Source organism: Crocodylus siamensis, chromosome 4 (assembly GCF_052110815.1).
Source record: "Crocodylus siamensis isolate JL-2025a chromosome 4, ASM5211081v1, whole genome shotgun sequence".
NCBI classification, from domain to species: Eukaryota; Metazoa; Chordata; order Crocodylia; family Crocodylidae; genus Crocodylus; species Crocodylus siamensis.
The window spans coordinates 88,826,565-88,850,871 of NC_143398.1; the positions used below are offsets into that span (position 1 = coordinate 88,826,565).

The 24,307-nt window shown below is 43.1% G+C and overlaps 1 protein-coding gene across 7 annotated transcripts in view; it reads right to left on the bottom strand.

The window, feature by feature from the left end:
* CNOT4 (CCR4-NOT transcription complex subunit 4) overlaps positions 1–20,104 on the bottom strand; it is a 121,466-nt gene extending 101,362 nt beyond the window's left edge. For 3 of the 7 annotated variants that reach the window (XM_090042815.1, XM_090042817.1, XM_090042814.1), the window contains exon 1: positions 19,872–20,104. The gene's annotated coding sequence lies outside the window, so the exon portion shown is untranslated. The remainder of the gene's footprint in view (positions 1–19,871) is intronic. The other 4 variants (XM_090042818.1, XM_090042819.1, XM_090042821.1 and 1 more) reach the window with 2 other exon arrangements.
* Between the last annotated feature and the right edge of the window lie 4,203 nt (positions 20,105–24,307).

Consider the following 24,307-nt stretch of genomic DNA (forward strand, 5'->3'; position numbering starts at 1 on the left):
CAACAGTGTTTCTCAGCCTATGGGATGCAACCCAAGAGTGGGTCACAAGAATATATGAAAGAGTCTCAAACAAACTTTAAATGTGGGAAACCATGGCTTTTCCCTTGCAGGCTGGCCAAGTTCCAGCCTGCAAGGGGTTCCTCATACTCCACACGCAGCCTCTCCTGTCCCACACACTGAGGGGCTAGGGCCTGGGGTGGGGGGACAGTGGGTCAGGACTGGCCACTGATGTTTACAAACAGGTCCTGGTACAAAAAAAAAAAAAGGTTGAAAACCACTGCTCTATACATGTAAAGACGCAAGACAGTAGTGACTAGCAGAGGTAAATCAACTCCAACCATTAAGGGAAAAAAGGTGCAGAAACATTTCAGGAGACACAAAGATCCTAGACAAAGGAAAAGGGAAAGAGAAAAATCCACATGCTTGCAGAGAAGAAAGACTGTAGATAGCAGAGACAAATGGCCCTTCTCCAAGAATTGTGACCTCATGAAGACAAATAACATGCCTCTCAGTTGGACTGAATCCTTCAGAGGTCTTCAAAGCTTCCTCCCTGTTCTGGTATAGTCTACAAAATCTGCAAATTCTGGCTCCCAAACCAGAGTAGTTTCAATCCAAGAGAGGATGGGCAAAAAGTTATTACCCATGTTAAAGATTAATATGGGGAGTGGAGAACCACCAAAAGAACATCATGTCTGTAACCACATCAAATAAACTAAAAAAGGAGAAAAAAAAATAAACTAAGATTCTGCAGATTAGTTTGATCCAATGGACACTACACTCCCTTGATGCAAGTACTAATCTACAAGAATAAGTTTGTAAATTATAAAATGTACTTGTTTCTACATGTCAAACAACTGAGGAGGTGGGAGAAGAGTAGTGGTTTTGCTGAGTCTGGCATCCATCAGCTTGTAAAGCATGAGCCCAGAAAAGGCTTACACAAAACCTGTTTGGGGGTGTGTAGTCCCAAACAGGCACTTCCATGTCACTGACATAGTGGGATATGAAGTTAGGACATTTAATTCCTAGCTGACTTGATGCATTTAATTCTCTACCTGCAAGATGTGGTTAATTCTTTGTGCAGGAATAATGAAAATGTATTAGACAGTATTTGCAGGGTGCTTGACAGGAGTAAGTACTAAGCAGTATGCTGCAGACAGCAGTAAACAGGGATCTAGGTTTTCAGGACATGGATTTTCTCCTTTAAAAAGGAGAAAAAGGTGGAGTTTCTTAAAAAGAGAAAAAAAATCTGAGAAACCACAGGTTTTCCCTTGCAGGCTGACACACACCATTTTTATCACAGAAAAACATGGATTTGGGGTTTTTTTTAAAAAAAAAAAATCAGGAAATTTTGGATTTTAAAACAGAAAACCAGGACCCTGGTGATAAAATACACTTTCTTGTCTAGCTTACACGAACAGTAGAAGAAAGTTTTGCTGCCATGTATTTACATAGAGCGATCTCATCACAAACAGTGTACTGACTTGGAGAAGGGCTCTGCAACCAATACCACAGGGTTTTTAGATCTGTATTCTATGATGAGTAAAGTTTGGCAGTTACCACTTTAAGTCTGGATGAAAATTTATTCTTATTAAGGTGATTTTAAACAGCCATATTGTACTCATCTGTGCACCAAATCAGTTCAAGCTGTCTGCCAAACCTATATATGGCTGGACCCTGATTTTGAAGAATGAAGATTAGGTGAGTAAGTAGTCGGGGGTGGGGGAGGGTTGGGGTTACGAAATGTTATTTGTAAGCTCTCAACTGCACTGTCCTTCCTAGGAAATGAAACACCAGGTAGGTCTCAGAGATCATAAGGAGGTGAGAGACTTAACCATTTCACCTCCTCTAATTACATTGGTTCCAGCAGTTCCCAAACTGACAGATTGTGCACCACTAATTTAAAACATAACCTTAAGTACCACTAGCAAAATTTTCAGTTCGACCTTATGTGCAAACAGCAAATTTGTGCCATATAAAAGTAATTATAAATCTGTTTACGCATACCACTGACAGGTTGTCTACGTACCACTGAGGGTACCCAGACAACCATGGTACCCATATTCAGTCCCCTATGTCTTCACTGTGTGGGTCCCACAGGTAGGGTGCAGCAGGCATGGCCAAGCCACTAGGGGGCACTGCCCAGCTGTGGAGCCATGGCCCCCGCCAAGCCCCCATGGGTAGGGACTGGGGCTGCAAAACAGAGCCAGGGCTGTGGACCTCTCTTGTGAAAGAGGTACCACCCCCACCAAGGGTCAGGCAGGGCCTTCCTACTGCAGTAGTGAGACTGCCAGCCCTGCAGTGGGGCTACCCAGCCCACACAGTGGTGGGCCCCAAGCAGGAAGATGGGCTCCCTGCACCTCTGATCGTGGTACCTGGAAGTCTCTTCCACACTGCCAGGCCAGGCCCTCCCCAGCTTATTCCAGGGAAGGCGGGGGTTCAGTGCCAGTGCAGCAGCCTTTACCAGGCATGCTGCATTCTTCTCCCTCCTGTCTATGGTGCTGGGTGAGGCTTGGCCTGAGGTGGCACTATGGCAGCTAAAGTAGGCAGTACTGGATCTGAGCGGTTGCCGCTGGCACCTTGCGCAGCAAGTGCAGCCCCAGGGCATTCCTGAAGCATGGTGACACAGCAACTCCAGCCTGGGAGACGCTGTTGCAGCCTTAATGCTCCCCACCCCAGATCCCTGCTGCACTGACAGTGATCACCAAGACCTAGCCTTCTAGAGGAAAACTTCATCCAAGACCGCTGTACCTCTTTCTCATCTGCGAAGTGGCCTGACACGTTCACCATATTATTTATATTGATACTGGATTTTTTAAAAATATAAAAAGTAATGCAATTGCAAATAAAGTGCCAAGTACCAGTCTAAGTCTCTGCAAGAGGAAAAGGCCAAGTCAGAGGCGTGAAAAGAAGTCAGTCTCACCTAGTGACTCGCAGTAAAGAGAGAATACAGATATAAAAACCAAGTATTACAAGTATGAAGATATTTCTGTACCCTTCAGCTCTAATCTAACAGTATTTCTAAAAATAGTACAAAAAAAGTTTATCATACATACTCCCTTAAAGAAGCAAAAAAAAAAAAAAAAAATCGTTAAATACAGAATGAACAGTGAACATTTTCTGGCCTTGTCCTGAACATACCTGGCAGAGTTTAGGTTCCAGGACCTGACTGTCCACATTTCTTGGTATTCCATCAAGGGAAACTATAAAAGCAATGGAGTTACTATACCAACTTCCAGCAGCTAATTTAAACTTTTATCTAGTATTAATTTTTGAATTTTCTGCCAAACATCACAACAAATTTCTCAGCCTAAGCACAAAACATTTTGCAACCAGCTACTATGGGTACAAGTTATACTGCAGCATCTGCTGTAAAACACGTCAGGTCCAAACAGGAGATAGTCTGCCAGTCAAATTATCCAGACCCCTTTTCATATGGCAACTAGTATAATCTATGGAATTTAACTATGTGCCATGTCATAATTATTTCCTGGGGCATAAAATATGCAATATTAGCCCGCAGAGCAAATTATAAGGATTATAATCCATGTTAAAAAATCATTTTTACATATTGTAATTAATATATACCCTTGCTCCAAATGTAGGGTACTCAAAAGATGAGCATTGGAATCCTAGCTCTACTCTAAATGTGTTTAGTTGCTGGAGGGCAAGAAAACACATGCAGTACCATGGACAGGGTATGGTAGAGTACATTTTCTTTCCTACCACTTCTATACACTTGATTTTGTAATTGAAATTTCAGCTTTTCTGAAAGCTGGTTTCACAGCTTGAAAAAACTTAAATCTTTAAAATACAAGTCAGATGCAAAAAACTCACAAGGCCAAAAGGGACCTCAGGAAGTAAACTAGTTCAGCACAGCCCTGGGTACTGCTGTAGCCAGGTTAAACGATCCATATGCCTCCTACGGAGCCAGAGTAGGAAGAAGATGCAGCTTGAGCCCATACTCTTCCTGTAATACTTCCCAGTCTGATCATACAAGCTCCTCCTGAAAACAGAAGTGCTCCAGGCATGTTTCTGAGAGGAACATGTAGGTTAGACTGAGAAGGGCTGTGGCAAGAGCCCGCCTAAGAACTTATTTCTAACTACTTAGTGGGTCGAATAAATGATACTACATGTATTCAAAGAACCTTGCCTGCCCATGTCCTTAGACCAACACAGCTACAACCAAAAGCCCTGTGACAAGAGCGCACACTCTGACTGCAAACCTTTGCACTGCCTGTCCAGAGGGCTAGGCAGCTAGGCTGTGAAGCAGCCCTTTGCACGCCTCAGCCAGAAGAGTCCTGCTGTGCTACTGTAGCCCACCCTCTCTTCCCCCATAATCCAGGGACACAAGGGAGTTTTACCCAGCGAAAAAAACACTCAATAGTTACAACTCTACTCCTGCCTACTCTACATTGATTAGAAAAGCCCTAAAACAGGTAGAAGTACAGAGCAGCTCCCCTGCTGAGAATACAGCAGTGGTTCTCAATTAGGGGTACCCTCAAGTTCAAAGAGTTGTGGAATGGTGCTTGGGCTCTAAAAAGGTTGAGAGCCACTGGTCTAACCTGTTCTTAAGAACTTTGTGAACAACTCTCTTAAAAACAACTACCAGGCACAATGCCCAAATCAGAAGCACCCTAACTTGCCATCAATAAAGCAGAAGGACAAGGGTACTGCCAAACAGTCTGCCATTACAAGGATAGAAAGTAGCTGATTAAAATACAGTCAAAGGATAAGGAAGAAGGGAGCATGCCCTTGACCACAAAAGGCGGCAAATCCTCCCCTCCTCCCTGCCCCCCAGTCCAAATCAACCTACCCACTGGATACAATTCCATCCTAGACAGCAAAATTCCATGGATATTTCCTAGATGGGCTCCAGCGCCCCCACCACTAAGCACTGAATTACAGACACCCCACCAGGAGGGGGAGCAACAAGAGGGTGGCCAGCATCTTGTCTGTTGCCCTGCCAGCCAGCACCTTCCCTTCTACCACCCCCCTCCCCCCATGCCACTGACTCTTCCCATCAGCAAGCTGCAAGGCTGGGCCACCGGCTCCCATTAGGGAGACAGGATTTTATTTTTATTAAGTTTTAAGTTGATTCTGCAGACAATCCCGTATTTCAGTTTCTGTGACATCCACAGAATTGAGACCTGAACTGACCATTACATAACATGTCAGAATGTTTTTGACACCAAGGATTCCTATTTGAAATCTGAGTTCATCTTGTGAATCATGTGCATGCATTGACTCACATAATGATGCTAATACTGCATGGCACCCTTAAAAAGAGATCAAGGCACCTCAATTTAAAAAAAAAAAACCAAAAAAAAACAACCCCCACACACAAAACCCAAAGGAGTGATTTTCAAGTCCCAGTAGAAGCACTACGCCCAGTCAAAATACCTACCCTTTCTTGCAGCCAACACCCAGTGCTTCGGAAGAAGAAAGAAAAATAATCTTGACACCTATGCAACAGCAGGGGGGAAAAGTTCCTTCCTGACCCCCATGGTGACCAAAGACCAAAAGCAGGACTTAACCACACACCCTCCACTCCCACAGTGCAACCTGGGGGTCACAACTTCTGCAAACGCTGAGCCAAGGCTCTGTCTACCTAGGTCTTAAAAACCTCTAAGGAGAGAGATTCCACCACCTCTCTGGGTAGTGTGTTCTAGTGCTTTACCCAGAGAACATGTGGAATCTCCATCCTTATAGGTTTTTAAGATCTAGCTGGACACAAGCCTTGGCTGGGATTATACAGCTGGGGCTGCTCCTGCTTTGAGGAGCAGTTTAGAGTAGATAACCTCCTGAGGTCCCTCCCAACCCTAAATTTTCTATGACTGCAGATGACTCCATGTATCCACAACCTGATTGGAGAGTTAGAACTTCCCTTTCTATCATACTCTGTAAGTTTATTCAGCTGGCTTCATTTATTTCTACAACCAGTTTGGTTCCAGAGTTCTGCTTCATTCACCTGCTGCTGAGCACAGCCATTTCTAAATTTCAACCTGCTCTGGGCTGCAAAGTTCTACTCACAAACCCCAAGCAATACAAGGGCAGGCTTCTCCTAGGCTTCCAAAAGGTGCTGTTCCAGATACTGCTATGCCTACCTCATCTCTGACTAATGCTTATCGAAGCCTTCTTGAAAGCCTCCAGTAAAAGAAGATTCCACAAGCTCCCTACGCCACCAATTAGGGCAAGAAGGTAGTGTAACAATGAAGAAGTTTTTCTTGATAGCCCATCTAAACTTAATTTGCTGCAAGTTTAAGCCACTGCTATACATTCTTCTCTTTGCAGTGAGGGTAATGAGTTTTTCCTCCCTCTTCTTGATTAAAAGTCTTCAAACACCTGAAGGGCTGCCATGATGGTGCCCCTCGCCCACTGATCATTACTGGCAATCATAATAATGCAGACTATATCAGACCACTGTGCTTCAGGCTTGCTTCCAAACACTTCTATAGAAGAAAACATTTTAGGATTACATCCATGTAGTATGTAGCATCTGGGTCAATGCTGGTAGTCTACTTAAACTTATGACTAGTGACAGACTATAAAGTTACTTTCAAGTTCTTGACAAAGAGATTCAAATACATGGTCTAGAACAAAGCTATCAAACCTACAGGCCATAGAGCCATGTCATCCAGCCTACAGGGCTCCTGAAGATGCTGGAATTCAGGGGTGGGACCCACCACAGAAATCTGGAGTACACAGCCTTGCTGGAAAGACAACAATGACAAGGGGGCAAGTGATAACTGCACCCAAGAAGCCCCACAGTACAGATTTGGCCACCACCCCCAGTCTTCCAAACAAGTGGCACCATTTTGATCTGAACCCTGAACTCATCCCCAGAAGTATCATAAATTAGAAGGACTATACTGAAATTGTTATCAAATTAGTTGGAATGAGGGATACAGACTAAAAGAATTCATTTTTAGATGAACATCTTGCTGGGGTCATTTGACCCCAGTATTCTTTCCTGCCACAGCAGGCGGTCGGACTAGATGATCTGTTCAGGTCCCTTCTGACCCTACAAACTATGAAACTATTTACAGTGTACCCGTTATCAGGGCAATATGCAGTTTTGGGAAATGGGTTGAGTAGAGAGTATGTCTTATTGAACCATTTACCCACACCTGAAATTACATAAAATAAACATTTTTTTTAAAGAAGTGGCTGCTCTATGGCCATATCAACCCTCATAGGGAAGTCAACAGGCTACACAGGTTGAAGTAGATGCATAATATAGATCTGGCAAAAGAAAAAGATGATACACCAAAACAAAACAAAAAAAAAGATGAAGAAGAAGAAAAAGTAATAAAAAGCTCACTATTAGCACAGACTACTAGAGAACAGTTGTCAAAATATTAACAAGGATAAGAAGAGGATTTATGGGCAAGGGAAAATACTAGGGAAAAGTGAATTGAAAAGTGGGATTTTTTTAAGAGAACAGTGGTGGACACATTTACCAGAAGTCAAAGGATCTACACCTCAATATAAATCCCTTCATCCAGTTTCCTTAATATTTGACTAACCTAACAGGCAAAAAAGATTTTGACCCAATTACAACCCTACAGACTACAATGAAAGTGAGGGGATAAAAAAGCCATTCTTGTAACTGGTGAAAGAGACATGAGACAGTCGTATTGGATGTGCCAACACTAAAAGGTCTGGAAAAATACTCACTAGCCCTAACACCATGTCCCCAACTCTCCTTTCCTCAAGGAAAGAAGTACTATTTTGAATATCAAAATTGCTGTATTTCTTTCCCCACTTGTCCATGGACCCTACCCAGAGATTATAACATGTTTGTATGGAGCTTGCTTCCCTTCCACTACTTCTGGAAAGTTAAAAAAATCCCCTCCTTTATTCTCATCCATCCCCCAACATTGGGTCTTAGTCCATGTTCTGTGCTTTCATACTGTCAGGTCAGAAAAAAATTAAAATACAAAGTCCCAGCCAATTAAAATTTTTTTCTTAACAATCACTAAGAAGTTAACCAATCATTTCACAGTTTAATTCTAATATGTGGAGGCTGCTTTGCTGTTCAGAAGTATATCTTCAATATCTTCATTAACAATCTGGAAGATGAGATAGAGTGTGCTCTCAGCCAGTTTGTGGATGTCACCAAGCTGGGGGGAGTAGTAGATACACTGGAGCGTAGGGCTAGGATTCAGAGTGACCTAGGCAAATTGGAGGATAGGGCAAAAGAAATCTCTCATGAGGTTCAACAAGGACAAGTGCAAAGTCCTGCACTTGGGACAGAACAATCCTATCCACCAGTACAGGCTTGGTACCAACTGGCTAAATAGCAGCTCTGTAGAAGAGGACCTGGGGCTTATAGTGGACAATAACCTGAATATAAGCCATCAGAGTTGCCCTTGTAGTGAAGAAGGTTAACAGCATACTGGGCTGCGTTAGTAGAAGCATTGCCAGCAGATTGAGGGAAATGATTATTTCCCTCTATTCAGCACTCATGAAGCCACATCTGGGTGTACTATGCCCAGTTTTGGGGGGGCCCACTACAGAAACGATGCGGACAAACTGGAGAAAGTAGAATGAGGGGCAACAAAAATCCATGCAACTTCTGAGGAAAGGCTGAGGAAACTGGGCTTATTTCATTTGCAAAAGAGAAGACTGAAAGGAGATTTGATAGCAGCCTTCAACTACCTAAAGGAGAGTTCCAAAGAGGATGGAGCTGGACTGTTCTCAGTGGTGGCAGATGACAGAACAAGGAGCAATGGTCTCAAGTTGCAGCAAGGGAGTCTTAAGTTAGATACTAGGAAAAACTCTCACTAGGAGGGCAGCAAATCACTGGAACAGGTTACCTACAGAAGTGATGGAATCTCCATCCTTGGAGGTTTTTAAGGCCTGGCTTGACAAAGCCCCAGCTGGGATGATCTAGTTGGGGCTGGTCCTGCTCTGAGCAGGGGGTTGAACTAGCTGATCTCCTGAGGTCCCTCCCAACCCTCATTTTCTATGATTCTATGTAGATTTATTAGGAACATGAATTGCTGTAGTTATCTTTACACGTATATGGGCTATAACCTTTAGAACAAGCCTGAATTTTGCAAAGTGTTGAAAGTGAGGTCTCTTGAAAACACTTAATTAGTATGTAACTTTAGGTCATATGAAAAATACCACTGATATTAAAAGCACAAGCGTAAGTTTGCTGCATCAAGGGCTAAAACTAATCTTACTGGCAGAAAGCTTGTGACTTCAAAATAAAATTGCTGTATTAAAAGTTCACAATAACTTTAAATCACACATATAGGCCAAAGTTAAAATCAGCACTGGAAGGGACTTCAAGAATCATCTAGCCCAGTCCCATGCACAGATGTAGTAAATGCCAAATCCAACTGATCCAAACCTCTTAAAAAGATATCCAATAAAGTAGGTACCACAGCTTTCCTAAGTAATCTGTGCCACTGTCCTACTCTTAAAAGCTAGGAAGTTTCTCAGGCTTCCTGTCTGCTTAGACAGGATTTGAACCAGGTGCTTTGTGTGTCCTGCCATCTGTTATCTTTATGGTACGTTTTAATTTATTTGAAAACAGCTTTCATGTCCTCTCCATTTTCTTTCCTTCCCCCTCCCCATTCCTTATTAAAAACATACCTTGTCCCTGAAAGCTTTCTTCATATGGCTTGCATTCAAATCTATCACCTGCCTCTGGAATCTCTATTCTTAAAGAGGGAAGGTTAAGCCCATATTAAAAAAATGCTAGCTGTATATGCTTAAAATACACAAGTAGCTTTGAAGCTCTTGTCCTAGTGCCTACAAACTGCAATATTTTTGACAGAGAATGGCTAGAATATTTTTTATTGGACCAAGTCTTGATGTCCAAAAGCTTGGGAGAGCAGTTCAACAACTACACAGTTGATCCAATAATAAAAGGTAAATCACAAAAAAAAAAATCCTTGCCTCTGGCATTTCCTGGACCATCACAGCTACAACAACACTCAAGCTTTTGATTTGTAGTAGCATATTGGAAAGTAATGCTGGTCACAACTACAGCAGAGAGTACTTGTTTATCATCATTTGTATCATTCCCATAATGAAGGGGGAAACTAAACCCTGGGTTTGATATTTTTAGCATAAATGAGAATTAAGTGTAAAAACTTCTATGTAATAATAAAGATGCTCTATGTAAAAATCAGGAATTCTACTGACAAAGAACTACATCAAGAAAAAACATTTACTTCAACAATTTAAGACTATAAAGTAAGTGTGGAGCTAGCCGAAATACAAACAAGTCCAATTAAAGCAATTTTTATTTCACATAAAAATTTTAATAATCATGATTTATCAACCCTTTTAGGAAGGAAATGTAGGATCTCATCTCTCTGGACTTCAGTAAAATTGACTTAACAGCACCACCAGGGAAACTCTTAAAATGGGAAGTGGTACAAGAGCTAAAGGGTAGGGCAAGGAACTAAAAAGGAAGACAGTGTCAAAAACTTTCAGCTTGCTGGGAGATTAGGAGAGCTTTTCTAGGATCCATCCTGGAAACAGTTATGCCCCCCCCCCTTTTTTTTTTTTTGCTAGCAACTCTGATTCAAGGAGAAGTAGGCTAATGAAATGTGTTTGTGAAAATATTAGGAAGTATCCTCAATACAGAAGAGGATCCAGGTATCATATGGAAAGAATTCCACAATGTTAGAAACTGGAGTCATAAAACAGATTCTATTTAATAGTGCAAAGAGCAGGGCCATGCACTTACGGACTAAATAAGAATGTCTGCTATAAGCCAAGAGCCTATCAGTTAGAAGGAAATGAAACACAACAGAAGTTGAGTGTATCAGCTGATGACAGAATGACTGAGCTACCAAAATGATGCAGCCATGATCCTAGGACACGTCATGGTAGGTGAAAGTAAAAGTTCGCATCACTTAAACAAAATTCTAAACTAGCCTTTGTGCATCTGGGACTCAGATATTTTAACATGTATAGGCATCTTGAAAGGTCCTTCACTTCCTATCCCTGCCTTAAAAGGTCACTGGCAGACTTCTGCTCACCAATACTGCCCACATCCGTTATTAAAGCATATAATTTCCTTTACACTTAATTCCTTTTGGAAACACAGTGATGCCCACATGAACTGAGACAAAGTAAAAACGAGGCTCAAGTAAAAAAAAAAAAAGGGCCCGCTACTGAGGTAGGAATGGTAGGTTTGCTTGGTGTTACTCAAAAATAGCCACTGTGACTGAATAGAAGAGTTTATGGGTCACATGGAATAGCATGCCATCCTCTACTCAGAACAAGAACAGTGGCAATACAATGTTCAAGGAGGTAGAGACTAGAATTTAGAAGAATCCAAGGTTACAATGGGACAAAAAAAACCCTGCTCATCTGTAAAAATGAAAGAGATTAAATGAAAACGCTTTTTACAGCAGTTCCAAATCATCCATCTGACTTTTGTCAGAAGATTAGTAACACTGCAGGAAGGCAATTTTAAAAGTTTGTACAAAACTATCACTATTACACAGCAAACATCTGTGTGTTTATAGCTACCAAGTAAGGGATTTTTTTTTTCAGTTGGTGGTAGTAGCAGGATAAAACAAAGATCAAGTGACCTTTAGTTCCAAGGATGTACGGAGTAACCCAGAGACATGTGATTCTCTTATGCAAGGTTCACATATACTAAAAAGTATGAAGGAAGACTGGGAATATTCCCCATATCTTGTTCACATGTAAACCTGTTTCTACTAAAGCAGAAATGCATGGTTTATTAGTAAGCCCCAACACCAACAAGAAGCTGGAAGTACATTTAGCCAGTAAGGGGAAAGGAGGGTGTGTGTGGTGTGGTGTGGGTGTGTGTAGCTGCTTGCCATAAGTATTTATACATATTGTAGACTTTTATCAGACAGACTCTAAAAACAACTACTTTCAAGAAATATATATTACTTTTAAAACTTTGAGAGATCAAATGAGAAGGGGAAACGGGTAAAGAGCCTAAAAACCTCTATGCAAGTAGTTTTCTTATACTGAGTCACCTCCCAGAAAAAGGAAGAGACAGGAAGGAGAAAAAGATAATGTTCTAAAAAGAAATCCAAAAACAAAGCATTAGAACAACGCACTTTAACAACCAAAGTAAAACAGGTATGAAACTTGCAAAAAACTTTTCTTCCTATCTTCAGGCCCCAAATGTTTAGCATTTATTTGAGACCTCTTATAAAAACCCTTTACAGTAGTAACCTGAATGTGTAAACTGGTGGCCTATGACCATACAAAAATACTGCAGAAAGTGTTAAAGAGTCTGGAGAAGGTAGCTTCAACACTGGCCCAGCCCTATGCTTTCTTAGGCAGCTAGAACCATGGGTCATTTTTTCCCACTAGCATAAGATGGTTCTGCATTTCAGCTGGCCAGGCCAGCTGTCTGAAATTCCTTCAGAGAGAAAGTATACCAGCCAGCACCCAGCACATGCAGAAGGACTGCTTAAGATGGTCAAGAGGAAAATTTAGAAAGACTATGAATACAATCCTAAATCCAAAAGATAAAGAAATATGCTAAGGAAGTCTCACAAAATATTTACACCAATGCTAACTCAGCCTCAGGAGACTACCTCTGAAACTGTGTACCTATGCAAAATAAATAGCGTCTCATTTGCACCATTTCCTCGCATCATGCTGATGCACACTAACTAGCACCCTTCTCATCTTCAGCTAAATCTTACGCCATTATAAATCTTATACAAGGGGCTGGTTATGCTAAAGGAGAACCTGACTGCTCCAGTGGAAGTAGGTCTTCACTTAGAGACATTTTAAGTAGAACTACTCTCTACCATCAGACTATCGTACTATAAAAGCTGAAAAAAAATCCCAGAAGCAGGGTAAAAAAGGCACATAGCTTGTGCGTCTGTTTCTTAATATGCACATATTTGAACACTTCTATTTTTATGAAATTTCATAATTTAGTAAATAAAAGGTTACTTGCAGTTGACACGGACCTGCCCAGCTGCCTCCAATTACCAAAGGGAAAATATAAGCACCATTTAACTACACTCTGTTGTTTCAGTATGAAGAAAAAGTACAGACAAACTACAATACTATGCAAGACGCAGGATCTCTCAAAATAGGGTACTATGGTATAAGGGGATGAATGGTAGCAAGTTTGAAGATATTACTACTTAATCATCAGAATGTCAAATATTAAGTAATACCTCCACACAGTGACTAGGGCAACAAGTGGCCCTACCAAAGTTCACAGAAAAATACATGTTTATAACAGGAGTACTTAGAAGCCTCAGTCCCACTTAAGGCTGCACTCTGCTGGCACAGCACAGGAGTAAGACAAACATTTGTAAGCTGTTTCATACAGGATATTTGAAGACAAGATAAAACAACCAAGTGTAGCAGTGCTGTTGACAAAATATGGGACAAAGAAGGGTTAAAAAGTGACTAAAACCATTTTACAGACTGCTTACACATATGGTTAAGCTCGTGGCAGTTTTTTGTAATTTTTCTTTTTTTGTTACAACTGAAAGATTAATTATTTTGCTTGCAATTTTAAACTATTATAAACTGTTTAGTATTAATTCCTATTCAGCTATTGCATGCACAGGGAGAGATGCAGCTGCAAACGATTTGGAAGTGAAGTCTTCTATAGACTGTAAAAGTTAATGCTTTCTTGAACATCACACGGCTATTATCTGCCATGTTTAAAAAAAAAAGTGAATGTTGAAGCTAACCAAAAAAAGGCCGAGTTCAGAAGTGCGCACATATATAATACTGTAAGCTATAATTCTCCATGATTTAATTTTCAGACTTACAATCCAATGTCCCGGAGCCAATCTATCACTGTGATGAAGCCACACATATTAAAAAAAGTATGTATTAAGCTGAAAGCGACTGCTGGAAGTTTCTTACTGCAAGTTTCAAGGAGAAAAAGCAGCTCTAATTTCGCAAATAAAATTCCTCACTTAGCAGAATTGGGGCATTCTCTTTTTCTTGAAAGCTATGAGAAAGTTTTATAAAGAAGAAAGATGTTTTTTCTGGGGAAGGGTGGCAACTTTTTAAAATGGTATCACTAGAAACCATTTTACTTGAGAAATTATAGCTGTATGATGGATAAACAACACCAATGAGATGAAAATCACTAGCCAATTCAGATCATTTTTATTGGGCATCTCATTTGCACAAAGACCCTCTTACACATCTGGCAGATAAAGAGGCTATAATGTAAATAGGATACAGGCCCATAACATTCATACAGTAGGAGAAAGACCGTTCTGAACTGCAAAGCAATAGATTTTAGCCCAAAGGTTACCTTACAGTTTTCATACTAACTTTGGAATTCCCACAACACTCTCTGGCTTTGGAATGGATGCCAAAAACTATGCTTGCAATGTACAGAGTAAAGTCTAGGTTATGAAGCAAGAGATCCTCAAAGTGAGGTGATTGTTTCTATTTTAGACTGGATTGAAGAGCCAGGGGTCAACTTACACAAATCATAACAAAAGCTCTGGATCCTGAACTGAAAGACTGGTATAAACATGTATAATCCTTTCAATTTATCTTACTAGTAAGAGATTTTTAAATAGTGTCTTTATGGACATCTAGTGGCTGTATCTGTTTAATCCTTTCCCACCCATTTAAAAAAAAAAAAAATCTAAAATTGTAACGCAAACCAAAAAAAAAGACTTAGCTGTCAGCTACCATGCATTTCCAATGGTTGCCACAAGCATTTCTCAGCTCAAAACCTCATTACTTTTTTTTTTAAATTGGAAGATCCTAGTATCTCAAAGTAGTTGCAATCCCATTCTCAAATATCGTTAAAAGGTTGTATAAAAGCAGCTCCGCAGTAGTAAGCAACTTCAACATTTATGGTAGGTCAGATTAAGAGTAATAAAAAGCCCTTTCATGGGAAAAACAGTAAGACACTTTCAACAGTCTTTGCCAACTACCATATATAATTTAAATACATACCACCCAGCAAAAATCAAGTTCAAATCTACACTTATGACAGGGAAGTGATCTTCAAAAAGAAAACCCCTATCAAATACAAAATTATCTTCAACTAATATGCATCTAATAATTTTATGTTGCTGTAGCAGTGATTCCAGTGCTGCAGGTCTTACTACTTCTGCACTATACCAAGATGGGCAACTGGTGATGAACCATCTCATGCAACAGTCCTTGTTTTCATCCTAAAAAGAGGAGAGAACTGCTACTACTCCTTCGCAGTCTCTGCTTCCTTGTATTACAGTACACAGATAGGAATATTCTTAAACAATTTCAGTATGCTGGGAAATCCAAACAGCTGTCTCTCACGCTCTCTAACAAAACAGAATAGAGGTTCAGTAAAACAAGATCAAAGATGAGGCTGCAGGCCATCTTGAAGGGAGGTACCAAGATGTGCAGAACCAAAGTACTTTTCTGGAAGCTAACTAAATTGTTTACTTCCCACATTGTTACAAGAGGGCTGCCATGTTTTTGGTCACGATTGTAACATTGCTTGTATTTTCAAGAAGGATTTTGCAAGTTCATTCACTAGTAGCAAGTGGAAGACTAATGTGGCAACTGAAGTGCTTTGCCATCAGTTTCTTTGTACACTTTACATGTAAATGTCAATTCTAAAAATAATTGAGTTTCCAGCTCTTATAGCTGACATGCAAGTTTTCTTGTGATCAAATGCAGGCCAGCATAGTGCTGTCTTCCTGAATCTTGTGGACAGTCAACCTGAATATTCTAGAGAGGAATAAAATGCCCAAGACCCAGAAAATACTACAATAGCAAAGCCACTTTTTACCCAACAGTTTTCCTTTAGGCTGAAACCACCTGCATACTGTGTCTCTGTGTGAGAAGATACAGGTAGGATATCCACACAGCAATCTTGGCCTCAAATTCCTTTCTATAAAACAGAAGCTTGCACCTGAGCGCACAGCGCTTGTCCTCTGTTCTGTACAACAGGAACACAGTTTCCCATACAACCTAGGCACCAGCACTGAAGAAAAAAAAAAAAATATTCCTCCAAGGGTTGTGGTCAGCTTCCACTCATCTCGGTATGCAGACACACTCAGGCTGTGTGTCTAGTACCTTCTTTTTAAATTTGCAGCTGTTAAAGCCTCCCAGTAGTTTCAGACGTAACAGTCTACTTTCCACCCATCCCCAGTCCTGTTCACCCTACTTGAGAGTTGCTGCTAAACAAGAATATATTTGGACAAAAGTTGTTTATGTGATTTGAATCTCGACATGCCTCCAAAATGTTCTCTGACCCCCCCCATAAAAAAGTCACTTTGTAGCTTTGTGTAGAAGAGTGATGGGAAGGACTCGCATTTTCAGTCTGTGAATTCTATACGAACTTGAATACAAGCTTACTCATCTTGTTAGGAGAGAAATATTCTGGAACTAAAAAAAAGTGCATCTTAATTAACAAATCTTTTTCTAGCATTATGCTGTGTATGCATGAATAGAAAGCACTCAGGCTTGGTTGGGGTGAAGAAGACAAGAGAACCTGTAATATGCATTCAAGTTAGCATGTTGTTAAAAACACCAGGAAGAGCTTCTAACACAATTTTACTCCTTTACTGATTTTTAGCAATTACTAGGCTGAATACTGAAATTCTTCTCTCTGAGATCCAAGACCAGCCTACAGACTGACAGATAGCCAGAGTTCCCAAGTTAAAAGTCAAGTCTGTGGATCATACCTGTTCACCTAGTTATCTGATGTTTCAAGTCAGGGGATCGGAAAGGGGACAGGCATCAGTCAGTGACAGTTACAACAGGGAACAAAAAGCAGAGCACCCTACTGGGTAAGAAAAAGGAATCAGAAGGTGCTGGGCTAATCTACAGCACACCTGCCTAAAAAGGTCACCTGTTGTTTTAAATACCTTCAAAAAAGCTGCATCAACCATACAAGATGCACAGATGTGATTCCTTCACATTTTTATTTCATGGCTGCTTAATTAGGGAAATGCCATCTAACAAAATGATTAATTCATAATGAAAGTTTCTGGACTGAGAGATATTTGAAAATGTGTATATTATATTTATTTTGACATCTTTGATCCAAATTCTAAAATGATACACTGGTTTTATTTACAGGGAGCTGATAGGTTGTATAGGAGCAAGACTGTGCCTAGAGGTGTTCAGTCTACCATTAACACCACAGCTATCTTTCTGCTTTACTTGAAGTAAAAACAAAAATCAGGAAGGACACCTGAGCTCTATTTCTACCTCTGCCAATACCAGATGTGTGACTGTAAGCAAATGACTTGCTTCTGTGCCTCAGTTTCCCCACATGTCAGAACATGGATAATAATACTTGCCTTGTGTTGTAAAGAGCTTTAACAGCTACAAATCAAAAGTTCTACGGCCCAAGTACTACTTCTATTGCCTATTAGAGAGATTCCCAAACAGTAGAACATAGCCGTCTCTATGGACATGTATCTTGGCTTATCTTGCCATTTCTAGCTGAAAGAAAGAGGAAGCTGGCATATACTAAAGAGCAAGAAAATGGTATCAACTTTTGTTCTTAAAGAACGAAAGAAGCCACCACAGAATACACTAGAACTAGCTAAATCATACAAATGCTTTATTATGCATGCAATTACTGAAGTGGTCACAGGGATGAAATGCAAGTGGGATAAGAAGTGACTTGCACAATTTAAGATTTGGTTCACCCAGTGAAAGTTTAGAAGTCCTTGATCTAATGGTCTTGCAAAGTAATATTATTTACTTACACCATATGGCAAAATATCATCTATAGACTTGTCTCATCCTTCAGAATGACAGATATGTTTGCCACATTTTATGACCAACTGTTATGCAATTGTTTGTGCTTATAAAACATCTTGCATTTGGAATAAGTCTCATTCATTCTAGATATGCAGTTATAGATTTTTAAAAATGTTTAAATTAAGCTTTAGATATCCATGCCTTAATAGCTTGGCCAAAGTAATGAAATTTGTTATGTGCAAAGAGTTTAACTTTTCAGAAGAGAAACAGTAAAGCATAGTGTCTTTTATAGTGAATGCTTCACACTTTAAAGAGGTAAAAAATACACTTGTGTATATTTTTCATGTTTTTCTCCAATCCAAAACTTCTATCCAGTCGATGCCACTACAAGTCTAAAAGAATATGGAAAGTTTAAAGAGCTTTCACATGACAAGACCTTAAAAACTCCAAACGTATATATAGTATAGCACCGTACTAAGCTAGACAAACACCTACCACCGTTTTCTGTCAAGGAAGAGAGAGAAAATGTATACATCACCTAAAATTGTTTAATCAGAATCTGAGGAAAGCATATCCAAGTTAAACCAAGAGAATCTGAAAAAATTATATCCAGACATGCCCAAGACTGCATTAGCGTCTTAATGTTCCTTCCCAAAACAAGCCTCTCCCCCGAATGAACTTTGCCTGCAATTCAGCCAAGTTTGACTGCCAAGCATTTCTAAACACATGCATGCATTTGTCTTGTTTATGAAATATAAGGTCTGTGTCAGGATCATAAAAATCCTGATATACAACACATTTGACTTGCAAACCATACTCGATCACTGTTTGACATCACAGTGATGCCAAGAAATGAAGAGGTATACTTGAGTAATCAGAGGCTACCTGAAACCCATCGACACTCTCAGGCACATTACTAATCCACTCCTATCTTCTTTTTTCATTATCTGGGCTTCAGTACGAGGAGAAAACAGTCAAGAGCACAGTCCGATTCTTCCACATACATGTCCTTCTGCACTACTGTCTCTTCTTGCCATTGCTTGTATCCAGGCTAACATGAATATAATCTCTAAACATAGAGAAACTGAAGTCCAGACATTTTAAAATGCATACAAAACACAGAAAACATTTCAGTTAGGCACAATAAGCTTCAAGAGACGGTAAACATGTCAGGCTGGCAACACAGCTTAGCAGAACTAAGCCAACATTTTCAGGCCTACAGTAGCTGGCTTCTGACTGGAACGCTGGTTTTGCTTACATTAACATTTAATATTTAGCCTACACCGTATTACTTCTCCTTCTAACTCCATATTTTATATCGGCACTCACATACAGCCAAATAAATCCTCCGAGCTGGAGAAGCGAGGCTTTCTAGGCTGATGATCATCAAAACATACTCCAGTGCTCCCCCACAATCACCACCCTTTTCTTGTACACATGAAAACATCAGCAACTCACTTTGAAAGGGGCAGGTACAGCCTACCACAATCAGGGGAAAGCAGCTGCCAGCCCCAAACCTGGTTGGGGTTATCCCTGACACCGCCCCCCCCCCCCCCCCCACACAAATCAGAAGGTTTCTGGAACCTGATAAGCTGTGGGAGGGGATTATCCACTGTCTGGCAGGGGCATATATGGGGGGGGGGGGAGGACAGTCCAGAACAACAGAAAAGAAGGACCATCCAAAAAACACAAAAAGGGGGGGCCTGCCATTTACCATCTGTCTGAGCTTTCTGTTTCTCGGGGGGGGGGGGGGAAGAAGTGCAAATCATAAGAACAAATGGAGCCCTGCTTGGGGAGAAGGAGGAGGAGGAAGAGGGGAGAGGAAATTTCCACCCCAATCACAAGTGAATCACACTAAAAAATCTCCAGCCCGGACCAGCGCGGCCTCCCCACAGGCACACGGCGGGGCGGGCGCTCCCCTTCCCTTCCCCTCCCCTCCCGGCCGGGCCGCTCCTCCCCTCCCCTCCCGCCCCACGGTGCAAGCGCGGAGACCCCCTGCCCCGCGGCGGGGGGCATCCCGGAGCGCCGCCCCCTCCGGCCCGCTCCCCCGCGCGCACAGCGGGTCCGGGCGCCCCCTCCGCCGGGCCGGGCCGGGCCAGGCCGCGGCCTGCGCGGGGCCAGCGAAGCCTCCGCACTGTCGTAGGCAGCAGCACGGCCCCGGCCCGGCGCACACGCACTCCGCCCGCCCGGCCGGCCGCACTCACCCGCCTTCCCCGTCGCTGCCCAGGCCGCAGAGTCCCCTGCTGGCGGCGGCGGCGGAGGGACCTCGGGCAGCGCTGGCCGGGCGGGGCGGGGCGGGGCGGGGCCGGGCGGGGCGAGCGGCGGCTCCGACGACCTTTAGGGGAGAGACGGGAAAGCTCCGAGCTCGGGGTGCTCCTTCGCCAGCCCGGCCACCATCTTACATTGGGGAGACTGCCCCGGACGCCGCCCCCACCGCGCCTGCGCGTATCGCCGGGGGCGTGGCCCGAGCAGAAGGCCGGGGGGTGCGCGCGCAGTCGAGGGAGGTATCCCCGCGGGGCATGATGGGACTTGTAGTCCGTCAGGACAGGAAGCGGAGGCGGCGGGAGGCGCTGTTGAGTGCCGGCGGGGGGGCGTGCAGGGTGATCGTGAGTGTGTCTGGCTTGACCCTTTTGAGGCTGGGGAAGAGCGGGTTTGCACTTCGGGACTCTGGGCTTTCAGGCTAGGCACAGACAGGCAACAAGCCTGAGGCTGAAGCAGTTCAATCTTTTCAGGTTAATCTAAACTGCATAGATTGGACGGATAAGCAAGTGAACAGACGTTCAAGTTTAGCCTGCAAGGAAGGGTTTGCAGGGGAAGCATAGAGTTGCCAGCTCTCTGGCTGAAGCTATTCTGGGAGATTTCTTTGGCCCAACATGAGGTAATGTCATTAATTGTAGTTTTCAACCCCTTGGTAATATCAATCTCCCAGATTGCTTTCAGTAGTCACATGGAGATCCATGCCGATTCTGGTAGACTCCCAAACAATCCAGGAGGGTTGGAAACCCTAGGGAAATGCAAAGCATCCTGGGGTGCTGGGGGACTGTGAGTTAACTTGAATCCAGTGGGGATCTGGAGCAGAAGTTTAATAAACAGATTTAACCTAAATCAGCTAAGTCTGATACTACATCCATCCAGGTTTATCATAAATGGGTTTCAGCCATTTTGAAAGTGGTTTATGTGCCCTGAACTTCTCTTGTGTTACAGATTTAACTGGTTTCTGATCACTTATACTGGTTTCTGTGTGATTTCTGTCCCTAGCCTCAGTGATGCCCCTGCAACTCCATCCTTGGCTTGAGCCTCCTTCCCTGCTCCCCCCATCCACCAGGCACCCTTCAGCCTTGCCCCACTCTATTTGCTCCCCTTGGGCTTTGGACTGGCCTGCCTCACCCTCTTATAAGTTGTCACGAGCCAGAGTTGTCCCACCCCAGCGTTTGGTGCACGTTTGCAAGGCCAAGCAGGGCATTTGTGTGACCCTTCTGCCCTGAAGAGTCAGTGCCCTGTTTTCTTAGAATCATAGAAAATTAGGGTGGGAACAGACCTTGGCAGGTCCTCTAGTACAGCGTTTCCCAACCGATGTGCCACAACACTGGTGTGCCATCAGGCATGTCCAGGTGTGCCACGGCATTTTGGGCTGGAGCCACGCTCCCTTCGGGCTGAAGCCACGCCCCAGCCTGCTGCCACTGTGAACTCACAGACAGGGGGTGTGGCTCCAGCCCAAAATGCCATCTGGCTGGCTGCATGCCACCCCCTACCAGTCAATGTTCAGCTGGCCATGCACCCCCCACCCCCTGCTCTGCGTCCAGTGTGCCACGGTGCTTTTTTATTTAGGTAAGTGTGCCATGGGGTGAAAAAGGTTGGGAAACACTGATTTAGTCCAACCCCAACTAAATCATTCCAGCCAGGGCTTGGTCGAGTTGCGCCTTAAAAACCTCCAAGGATGGAGAGTCTACCACCTCTCTAAGTAACCTGTTCCAGTGCTTCACCACCCTCCTAGTGAGAGTTTTTCCTAATATCCAAGTGAAACCTCCCTTGCTACAACTTGAGATAATAGATTTCATAGACATTAAGGGCTGGAAGGGACCTCATGAAATCATCGAGTCCAGCCCCCCTGCCATAGGCAGGAAGTCTGCTGGGGTCAAATGATCCTAACAAGATATGCATCCAAATGCCTTTTGAATGAGTCCAGAGTAGGTGCTTGTACTACCTCTGGGGTGAGTCTGTTCTAGACCCTAAACACTTGGACTGTAAAGTTTTTCCTTGTGTCCAGTCGGCCTTCTAGAAGTTTGTGTCTGTTAGACCTAGTTATCCTTTGGGGAGCCCTGGTGAACAGCTGTTCTCCCAGATCCTGGTGCACCCCCTTTATATACTTATAGGCTGCCACCAAGTCCCCCCTAAGCCTTCTCTTCTCCAGGCTGAGGAGTCCCATGTCCCTCAGTCTCTCCTCATAAGATTTGCTTTCTTGGCCTTTGATCATGCAGATGGCTGTCCTTTGGACTCTCTCGAGCTTATCCACATCCCTCCTGAAATAAGAAGCCCAAAACTGGATGCAGCACTCTAGCTGCAGCCTCACTAAGGCCCAGTACAGCGAGAGGATGACATCTTTGGTTTTGCTTGAGATGCATTGGTGGATGCATGCCAGAGTTTGGTTTGCTTTGCCAGCTACAGCATCACATTGGTGGCTTATGTTCATCCCATGGTCAGTCAAGACCCCCAAGTTTCTTTTGGTCTTGGTGCTAGCGAGTGTAGCACTGCCAAGTATGATGCTGGTTTTCACTCCCAAGGTGGATCACCCTGCACTTCTCTACATTAAATACCATCAGGTTTTGGTCTGACCACCTTGCGAGCCTGTCCAGGTCAGCCTGTATCCCCAGCATGTCCACCAGTGTGACCCTCATAGTTTAGTGTCATATGTGAATTTTGCCAGTCCACATCTGATGCCTGAATCCAGATCACTTATGAAGATGTTGAAGAGTACTGGCCAGAGTACCGAGCCCTGAGGGACACCACTGGTCACTTTGTGCCAAGTTGATTTGCTCCCATCAACTAATACTCTTTGAGCCTGACTCTGGAGCCAGTTCCCCAGCCATCAGACCATGAGATGGTTGAGGCCATAGTTCTCCAGTTCAGTCATGAGGACATCATGGGAGACCAAGTCAAAGGCCTTCATGAAATCCAGATATATGACATCAACCTCATTTCCATTGTTCAGGAAATGCATCACCTGGTTATATAAAGAGACAAGGTTGGTCAGGCAGGACATTCCAGCAACAAAGCCATGTTGGCTGGAGCTCAGAAAGTTGCCTTCCGTTAGCCTGCTGCTGATGGAACCCTTGATCATTTTCTCCAGGATCTTTCCAGGGATGGATGTCAGACTGATTGGCCTGTAATTCCCTGGGTCTTGCTTCCTTCCTTTCTTGAAGACTGGGACTACATTGGCTCTTTTCCAGTCACCCGGTACCTCTCCTGAGCACCATGAGTTCTCAAATGTCTTTACCATAGTGCATGCTATGATGTCTACCAGCTCCTTCAAGACTCTCGGGTGCATTCTGTTTGGGCCCCTGGATTTGTGGATATCGAGCCTCTCAGGGTGTTTCCTTACTTGATCTACATCAATTGTGGGCCCATCTCCTTCCCCCTGGATGCTTCGCATCCTATCTGACAGAGTTACCTCTTTGGATGGGTCATGCAAAGTAATTGTTTAGGAGACTGGCCTTTTCCTGAGTCATTGCTTCTTGTTCTGTAATTTAGGAGATTGGCCTTTTCCTGAGTCACTGCTCCTTGTTCTGTCATTGCAAAAGATCATTGCTCCTTGTTCTGTCGTCTGTCACCACTGAGAACAGTTCAGCTCCATCCGCTTTGGAACCCACCTTCAGGTAGTTAAAAGCTGCTATCAAATCCCCTCGCAGTCTTTTCCTAGCTTCTCCTGCTAGCTCCTTACAAAGTGGCATCAATTTATAATCTGGGCTTTCGCGTAACACTTTTCCTAGCTCAAAGCCAGTTCTTCCTAACCCCGAGAGGCTTCACAAGCCAGCCCAACTTTACAAAAACCCATGGATCAAACCCACGGCAAGAAGCAGCTTTTAAGTAAGGAACACGTTCCACAATCTCCTTGTTGGGGCTTAGTCCTGCTTCCGCTGACTTCTGGCTAAGCAGGGCACTGTTATTCGTACATCCCAAGGTATGGGTTTAATAAATTCCCAAGCTGTGCTATTTTATGAGGGAACAGAGTGGCTGTTCCCAATGGAAGGCTGTTGCCTTGCCTAATTCCCAGGGTGCTGGACCCTGTGGCGGTATCCTGTTTAGGTTGGTGAGTACACAAGATGTCTTCTGAGGGTTTTATATGCCCTGTAGACAAACCATGAATGAATGACTCAGTGCAGGGTGCTCCAGGGCTGCATACTGCATGTCAGCACCCTTCCCCACCTCCCATTTCTGTCTGTGGGTTCAAAATATTTTTGCAAGAAAAACACAGTAACTCTTTTTGTGGGAAGAGGCAGATCCAGGGGGCAGATCCACTAGTGCATGGTTTTCATAATTTATCGGGTATTTTTAGGGGCTGGAAGGGACCTTATGGATCATCAGGTCTAGCCTCCTGCACCTGGGCAGGAAAAACCACTGGGGTCAGATGACCTCAGCAAGA